At 40.2% G+C, this 8599-nt stretch overlaps 1 long non-coding RNA gene across 1 annotated transcript; it reads right to left on the reverse strand.

The window, feature by feature from the left end:
* Window positions 1-420: 420 nt before the first annotated feature.
* LOC131424757 (uncharacterized) lies at window positions 421-2728 on the reverse strand. Its single transcript, XR_009228262.1, has 2 exons — window positions 1977-2728; window positions 421-1628 (listed from the first exon to the last, which is right to left on the reverse strand). It is a non-coding gene; the product is annotated as an uncharacterized LOC131424757 (long non-coding RNA).
* Window positions 2729-8599: the final 5871 nt, after the last annotated feature.

Raw genomic sequence — 8599 nt, forward strand, 5'->3', positions numbered from 1 at the left:
TATTTGGATATGTGGCATCCCCCAAAAGTGTGTGTGTGAGACAATGCGAGAGCACTCAGAGGTGAAATTACTAGGTTATGGGAGGTGTAACCTAATCCATGGCTAAGGTCTAACTGGGTAGGGCCTGGCAGGCAGGGTGGCTGGAGGAAGTAGGTCCCTGGGGAAGGTACCATGACTTTAGGGTATATTTTGGTCCATGGTGAGCAGAGTCCTCTCTCTGCCTCTTGCTTGCCTTGTCTTGAGCTGGTTTTCTCTTCCACTCTTTCACCATGATGTTCTACCTCATCTCAGGCTCAGAGCTATGGAGCTGGCCTTCTATGGACTGAGATCTCTAAAACCTCTGAGTCCCAGGTGCCGCAGTCTGGCTGGGCACAAATGCCGCAGTCTGGCTGGGCACACAATCACGAGCCACCACACAGCTTGTAGATTCAAACAGCAACTCTTTATTCCCGAACTCACACCAGCCGTCTACAATCACGTTCTGGGGAAATCCACGTTCTCTTCCCAAATCCACCTTCTCTCCCAAATTCACGTTCTCTGCCCAAATCCACATCCACTGGGCTTCTATCTCCAAAATATACTGTCTGAATCCCGTGAGAACTCAAGGGGAACTCAGGCAGCAGGATACGCCCTATTCCCAGCAGGAATAATCTTAAACCTTAAACCTGGAACCTAAACTGGGAACGCCCTAAACAAGATTATCTTAAAACCGGGAACACCCTAATCTGCCTTGGTCCTTGAGCAAGGTCACGTACATTCAATGTCACTGCAACATGGGGTACGCTGGCAAGGAAATTGTCATACCTACTTGGCTAATGGCTCCCAGCATCTCCCCCCTTCTGATTAATTAAACAACAAGCAATGTGGCTTAAGGACCGTGCCTGGTAGGTTGTCCAATTCAACATATGGTTCTTACCCGTCATCGGAAAACTGACCTTTAGGCGTCAGCCTCCTGTCTTAGGTTGATACCACTGCAATTGGATCATACCCGTCACTGACTACCGGTCCAGCATACAGCCATACTTGTGGATAGGTCTATGCACCAGTGGGGGGGTGAGGTTCTTTGCCTCACCTCTGTTGGCCCCCAAATTTGGCCTTGGTGCCAGTGGGGGAGTGAGGTTAATGTGGCTTATGGACCGTGCCTGGTAGGTTGTCCAATTCAACATATGGTTCTTACCCGTCATCGGAAAACTGACCTTTAGGCGTCAGCCTCCTGTCTTAGGTTGATACCACTGCAATTGGATCATACCCGTCACTGACTACCGGTCCAGCATAAGCCATTGGCCCCCAAATTTTAGACCATCACTAGCAGAAGGGAGGAGGATACAGAAATGCCACGACACCAAGCCAATTGACGGCTCCTTGGGAAAAATTGCATCACTAGTGACACCATCAGCAAAGATATGCCAGCATTACCACAATTTGCTGCACCAAACGATAGTTACATAGTCCAGGCAAGTTCTGCAAGCAGTTCAAAGCAGAGGAATCTATCAATATGTCCATTTCCTCCCCAAATCCGTTTCCTCCCAAAGTAAGTTGACTCTTTGATTGAGCATTACTTGTTGAGTTCTTCACCGGCACTGGGATGGAGATAGGAATTCTGGCAATGATGCTAAAGAGACATTATCCTGAAAAGAATTATTAAATATAATGAAAAGGAAAGGTGAAAGTAAACAAACAGATCTGTTAACCTACTTTAAAAACAATCCTTAACAGCCTTTTACCTAATTTAAACTAGTAAACAAACAGATCTGTTAACCACCTTTAAAAACAATCCTTAACAGCTGTTTACATAATTTAAATTAAACCATTTAAATCACGTGAATAAAAAAAATAATAATTCGGATCCATTTTTTCATGAGCGCTCCTCATATAAGAAATATGGACATACGCACATACAGACATACAACACAAAACACAAGAGTGTACACAAACGTACAACACATAAGAAAATAGTAAAGGCCTTGTAGCTTTACCTAGGTGAAATCTCCATTGCAATGTTTAAAAACTCCACAGTCAAAAAATAAAACTGATCAGAAAAACATTAACCTAGGTTTGTATGAGCTCAAAAAATAAAAATAGAACCTTATGATGTGGAAAAATGCAATAATAAAATAGCTATTGAAAAAAGCATCCTGGTTAATCACTGTCGCAGATGTAAGAATGGCCAAGCTGGAGTTCTGGATATCAGCTGTTATGGATTTGAGTCAAATCATCTTCTTTTCGATCTGTAGAAACTGTTTTAGTTAATCTCTCTGGAATCCAAATGGGCTGCTGTTCTCCCTGTGGAAAAACACAAACAGACCCCCGACTCCAGACAATCACTGGGTCAGGACCTTTCCATTGTCCTGTTAGAATATCTTTCCAAAGTACTTTAGGCTTATGTACATTTTTTGGATACATATGCCTTTCCGCAGCACTAAGTCCTGATGAATCCAAATTTAAAAAGTTTAGAGTAAAAAGCGTTATTTTAAGTTTATCTTTGGGGGATATATACCCCTTTCCAATTCCCTCTTTTTGCTTTAATAAGTATATGTCTGTATCTAATAGTTATCTTAGCTTTTTGCATTTTCTATCTGAAATACCTTTACTTGACATTTTCAACCATTTTCTATCTTATTTTTATCTTCTAGTTGTCTTTTTTTAAGGTTTGTATTTTTACCCTTAGTTGCTTATTTTCCTCCTAGTTTTTTTTCTTTTCCCTATTTTGTGGGTTTAAAATTCTTGTCTTCCTACATTTTTTTCTTTCTACATCTTCTTTATCTTTTTTCTTTTTAACTTTCTATACTTCTGTCTTTAAAGTTTTTCACTTTAGATTTTTAATCTTCTTTATCTAAATATCTTTTATCCTGTTATCTTCCCATTTTTTTAAAGTAATGCCTTTAAGATTAAGCTTCTTTCCTCCATCATGAAGGCATTTTAACCACCTTTAATTTAACCTTTTAAAGCCTTTTAATTATCATCTATACTGTACTTTTAAATGTACTTTTTCACCACCTACAACTTCACTCTTTTAAACGAGGCTTAGATTTTGTTTAAATCGCTTCAATGTTAGTTTACATGGCTGCCCTTCAACCAAAGGCTTTTTTTTTAACTCCATTGAGAAGCTTTGTCTCAATCTGCCATGTACAAATACCTTTTTCTTCTTTCTTCCTTTCTCAAGCTTTTAAAGTAAGTCTAGTTTCCTCAAAATCTTTTTAAATGGCATTTTACAACTTTTTACTTTACCACACAGAGATTATCTCATCTAGAAACATTTCTTTTTCCTTTAACCTTTTATATTAATATATTTCCACGTCTTGAATCTTTTTCTCTATTTTTTAACCGTTAACCCTTTTTATAAATTCACATTTTGAAACAACTCTTATAAAATTTCTGATTTAGACAAATTACTCCACTTTAATAAGATGAAAGACTTTCATGTTTTTTATGATACTATAATACTACAATTGAAACCCAACTGAAAATTTTTCTACTCTTTGTATATAAATTACACATGATAGAATCTTAACACTTAGTAACCTTGTTTTAGCAAAGACACAGACCAAAGCAATATTAAACATTTTTTCCATTCACCAATTTATGAAAACACACATGCTTAAATATATTACCTTATGTAACTTAATAAGTAAAGAGTGGTTGATGTTTCAACATTTTAGCTTTGTAAATTAATCAGAACTTTGTAGAAACCAAGATCTTAGACAAGTGTAGCAAACAGAACTAGCCATCTCTTTCTTGTTGAAGAAAAATCCTTCTACAGGATACCATGGTGGTCCCATTGATATACTTAATAACTCGTCTTTAAAAAGCCATGGGCTACATTTTTGTATTGTATCAACATATGCCCTAATTGTTCTTGGTCTCACTGGGGTGCCTCCTTCCTCTAACAATTTCTCTTGCTCAGAGGTGAACAACTTCAAACCTTGAGTCAACCATTTTCCCCAGTTTGCCTGAGAAAGTTCTAAGAACAGGCAGCTCAAAACAAAAACAAAATAAATCAAAACAATAACACATTGTTTTTTGAATTGGTCACCCATTCTTTCGCTCTTCCTCAGGGGCGAGCAATTTCACTTACCTCCAGGCTTCAGAAGTTCCCCATACGGGCCACCAAATGCCAATGTCTGGCTGGGCACAAATGCCGCAGTCTGGCTGGGCACACAATCACGAGCCACCACACAGCTTGTAGATTCAAACAGCAACTCTTTATTCCCGAACTCACACCAGCCGTCTACAATCACGTTCTGGGGAAATCCACGTTCTCTTCCCAAATCCACCTTCTCTCCCAAATTCACGTTCTCTGCCCAAATCCACATCCACTGGGCTTCTATCTCCAAAATATACTGTCTGAATCCCGTGAGAACTCAAGGGGAACTCAGGCAGCAGGATACGCCCTATTCCCAGCAGGAATAATCTTAAACCTTAAACCTGGAACCTAAACTGGGAACGCCCTAAACAAGATTATCTTAAAACCGGGAACACCCTAATCTGCCTTGGTCCTTGAGCAAGGTCACGTACATTCAATGTCACTGCAACATGGGGTACGCTGGCAAGGAAATTGTCATACCTACTTGGCTAATGGCTCCCAGCACCCAGGTAAAGTTTTCCTCCTCTAAAACTGTTCTTGTCAGGTCTTTTGGTCACAGCAGAAAAAAAAAACAACTGACTAATACAGAAATCACTACAGAGGAGAGGGGTCATTATTGTGACTAATCTGACCATGTGGTTCAGAAGATTTGGGAACTTTTTGGAATTTTGTGTATGAATTTTGAAAATTTAAAGATGAAAGTTGTAAAAGCTTTGGAATGTGGTAAGTGGATATTAATGGGTGATTCTGGTGGGAGCTCTGTAGACCACAGATGGGACTGTGGACAGTAAAGTTTGGGCTTATGATGTTTAAAAGGAAAAGGAGAATTCTAATGGAATTTGGATAGAGGTCATTCATGTTATGTTCTTGCAAAGAAGTTGTCTACAATTTCCTCATGGCCTGAGACATTCCGTGAGTGAGTCTGAATTTAAAGATGATGGAATAATTAATGTGGTGGAGGAAGTTTCAAGGCAGCACAATATTCACGAGGTAGATGAATATTACTGGCAGCTTTTGGCTAAGTTTACTATAACAATCAGGAGCAGAACAGAGAGCAGAAATATTTGAAAAACTTTCAGTTTGTCCAGAAAAGTGGCAGTAAAACCAGGGCTAAAAAATTGGGGGTTGTTAAAGGGATTAGAGTCACTAAAGTGATGCTAAATACTTGACAAAGAAACAATAGGAAAGATGACTTTGGGGCATTTTGGAGACATGGAGACACCACATCTACCTCAGTTTCAGGAGTACAAAAGTAAAAATTCCTTTGGAAAGAGAAGAATAGGGCACCTTTCTTGCAAGGGATCCTAGGAAATAGTTTCAACATGCTCAGGTGCCTAGGCATTCAGAGGCTGCTGAAGCTGCAGTCTGGGGAGGCTTGGCTCTTGCTGGAGATGGGGACAGACCTTGGCACCAACCACAAGGTGCCAATTCACAGGAATGCAGAATGTTAGTGCCGCAGTCCGGCTGCAGCAAAATAACTGGGGTGTGACGAACAACTTGTGTAGATTGATACAGCAGGAGTGGAAGCCGTTTATTGTAGGACAGGAGCGGTATTTATACATTTCACACAGTTTATCTTAATTAGCATAAACTAGATACATCAGTCAACCAATAAGGAATCTCCACACTTAATGGCTCCCTGGCATTACTTCACAAACCACTCCCTCTGGCATTTTGCCAGGCGCCATCTTGACTTGTTTACAGACTCTAACAGTTAGAATTAAGGGGTACGAAAGCTTCCACCAAGATTTCAAAGAAAGGCCTTGGGTGCTGTTGGAAAAGTATAAACGGCAGCCATACCCCAGAGAAAAAACCCCAACATGGCGCCTAAGCACCTCTTCTTCCTACCTTCTTCTTTTCTGCAGTGGCGCGAAAAGTTCCCACCCGTGTGAACTCTCCCGTCGGCGCCAATTTCAAACCTCGCTGGCGGGGAACCTTAGCCCCAATGAGAACTAATTCCTGGGCTCCGGAGCTGATATCTGAAAGAACTTGCCAATAAACGGGTTGCCTGCCATTTATCGAAACCCTACCATCTCCCCCTTAGTTCTATATAAGCACACTGCTTTTTGCAATAAAATTGGAATTCTCCTGGCGAAGTGTCTTTGCGTGGGGAATTCTTTCAGGTGCCAGGAGAAGTGTAGCAGGGTTGGAATTCCTGTGGGCTTCCCCTCAGAAGGTAATGTATGAAGAAATGAGAAGGAAGTCAAAGCTTCAGTGAAGATCCCCCCAAATTAAGAGATACCCATTAGGTGAGATATCTGCCAAGGAAAGTTGCAGGAATCCAGTAAAAACAGGCCAGGAGAGAGGTCACATGGGCTGCAGAAATCAATGCCCCAGGGGAGGAGCTACATAGGCCCTTTGGAGAGAACATCTCCATTCTGTGTGCTCCAGCTTCTGGGTGTGTAGGTACAGTTTATCTAGCTGGATTTTGTTTCCAATTCAATTTTGTTTCCATCTCATCTCTTCTTTCTATGCTTCTGTTTTTCACTCGTGAAATGGAAATGTTTATTCTGTGCCATTTTACACTGGATGTGTGTAACTTGCTTTTGATTTTTACAGGGCTCATGCTGATAGTTTACCCTGAGTGTCAGAGGAGACTTTGGTCTTGAACTTTTGGATGAGGCAAAAAATGTTAAGACTCATGGATACTTGGGAAAAGTAAATGTCTTGTGCAATGTGAAATGGGAGTGAGTTTGGGGGTCCAGAGGCAGAATGTTATGATTTTGATATGTGGTGTTCCAGAAAACTCAAGTATAAGACAATGTAAGAACATTGAGAGATGAAATCTTTAGGTTTTTTAAAGGTATTGCTTATCAGTGGCTTAATCCACTGATATGGATTAACTGTAGGCAGCTAGGGTGTGGGTAGAGGAGATAGATCACAGGGTGTGGGTCTTAGGGTATGCATTTGTCCCTAGTTAGAGCAGAGCTGTCTCTCTGCTTCTCAATTCCCCTGCCCTGAACTGATTTCCTCCTCCACACCATTTCACCATGTTGTTCTGCTTCACCTTGGGCCCAAAGCAATGGAGTCAGCAGTCAATGGAATGAAACCTTAAATGTCAAATAAACGTGTCTTCCTCAAAAATTGTTCTCATCGGGTCTTTTTGTCACAACAGCAAAAAAAAAAAAAAAAAAAAAAGCTAACTAAAACAGTGCCAATAAGATGTCAGAGAAAAGATAGCCTTTTCAACAAATGGCACTGGGAAAGCTAGACATCTGCATGCAGAAAAATGAAACTAGGTGCCTATCACCCACCCTGCACAAAAGTTAAATCAAAGCCATCAGAGACATAGGAGTTAGACCAGAAACCTTGCAACTGCTAGGAGAAAACAATCAGGTTAACCCTCCATCATATAAATGCAATCTGGCCATCAACCAGACTCCTAAACCTCAAGAAATAAAACCAAGAATCAATAAGTGGATGTCATCAAATTAAAAACTGCACAACAAAGAAAACAATTAAGAGCCTAATGACTATTAATTTGCAAATGAAACACAACTAGATTACTTAGTTTGGGCCCCATTGTTTTTCCCTCTTTGTCAGTGTATCTATTAATGAGAACCACCTCAAACCTCTTGCTAAATGTCAAAGAACAAAATCAATGAGGAAAGGAAATACAGGAGGAGGAAGAATTAGAATCAATCCATATGCCGAACCAAGAAACAGATTTTCTCTTAAAAATATAGTAAAATCATATTTCAGAAGTGAAAGAATCCAATAATATCTGTGAAAATCACCACTTGGTGTTTCAGGTTCATTGTTGGTTTGTTTATGTATTTATTGGTACCAGGGATTGACTCCTGAGTGCTTAACCCCTGAGCCACATCCCCAGCCCTTTTTGGTTTTTATTCTGAGACAGGGTCTCACTAAGTTGCATAGGGCCTTGTTAAGTTGCTCATGCTGGTCTTGAACTTGTAATCTTCTAGCTCAGCCTCCGGAGTTGTTGAGATTACAAGTTTATGCCACCATGTACAGCTCAGAGTCATTTTTTGGCAGTGACACTAAAACTCCTGTATGACAATTATAATAAAATATTTACTGCCTGAGGGCAGACAATGTCGCCGATGATCTGAAGGCTGCGCACCATCAAACCTTATGCTGAGGATGTCTTATGCATCATTGATAAATCAGTTAGAAATAAGACAACAAGGAAACAGCATAAACAGAAAAGTGCAAGTCACACTTTTAAATACAACACAATGTTGACGTGTACTCAGTGACCCCAAGTAATGAACTGACTGATCATGATCAATTTACCCCAAGAGAATGCAGATTAGTAGATGAGAACAATGCAGTGGACCCTCTGTCCATTTGGAGATGACACACAAGCAAAGCTGGCTTAACTGCCTCTTCAGTTACTTATTGACTTTTTCTTCCATTTTCTCCTTTTCATACTGCACAACTTCTACAGGACTATTATCCAATGGTTTAGAAACATGTGTCGAACAATTTCCGAGGGATGCTGATGTATGGTATATATTTTAAAATGTCTTTGGAAGTGAAGAAACCAGAGGT

This window comes from Marmota monax, unplaced genomic scaffold, assembly GCF_021218885.2.
Source record: "Marmota monax isolate L192 unplaced genomic scaffold, Marmota_monax_Labrador192_F-V1.1 WCK01_AAM20220418_F8-fsc00710, whole genome shotgun sequence".
NCBI lineage: Eukaryota > Metazoa > Chordata > Mammalia > Rodentia > Sciuridae > Marmota > Marmota monax.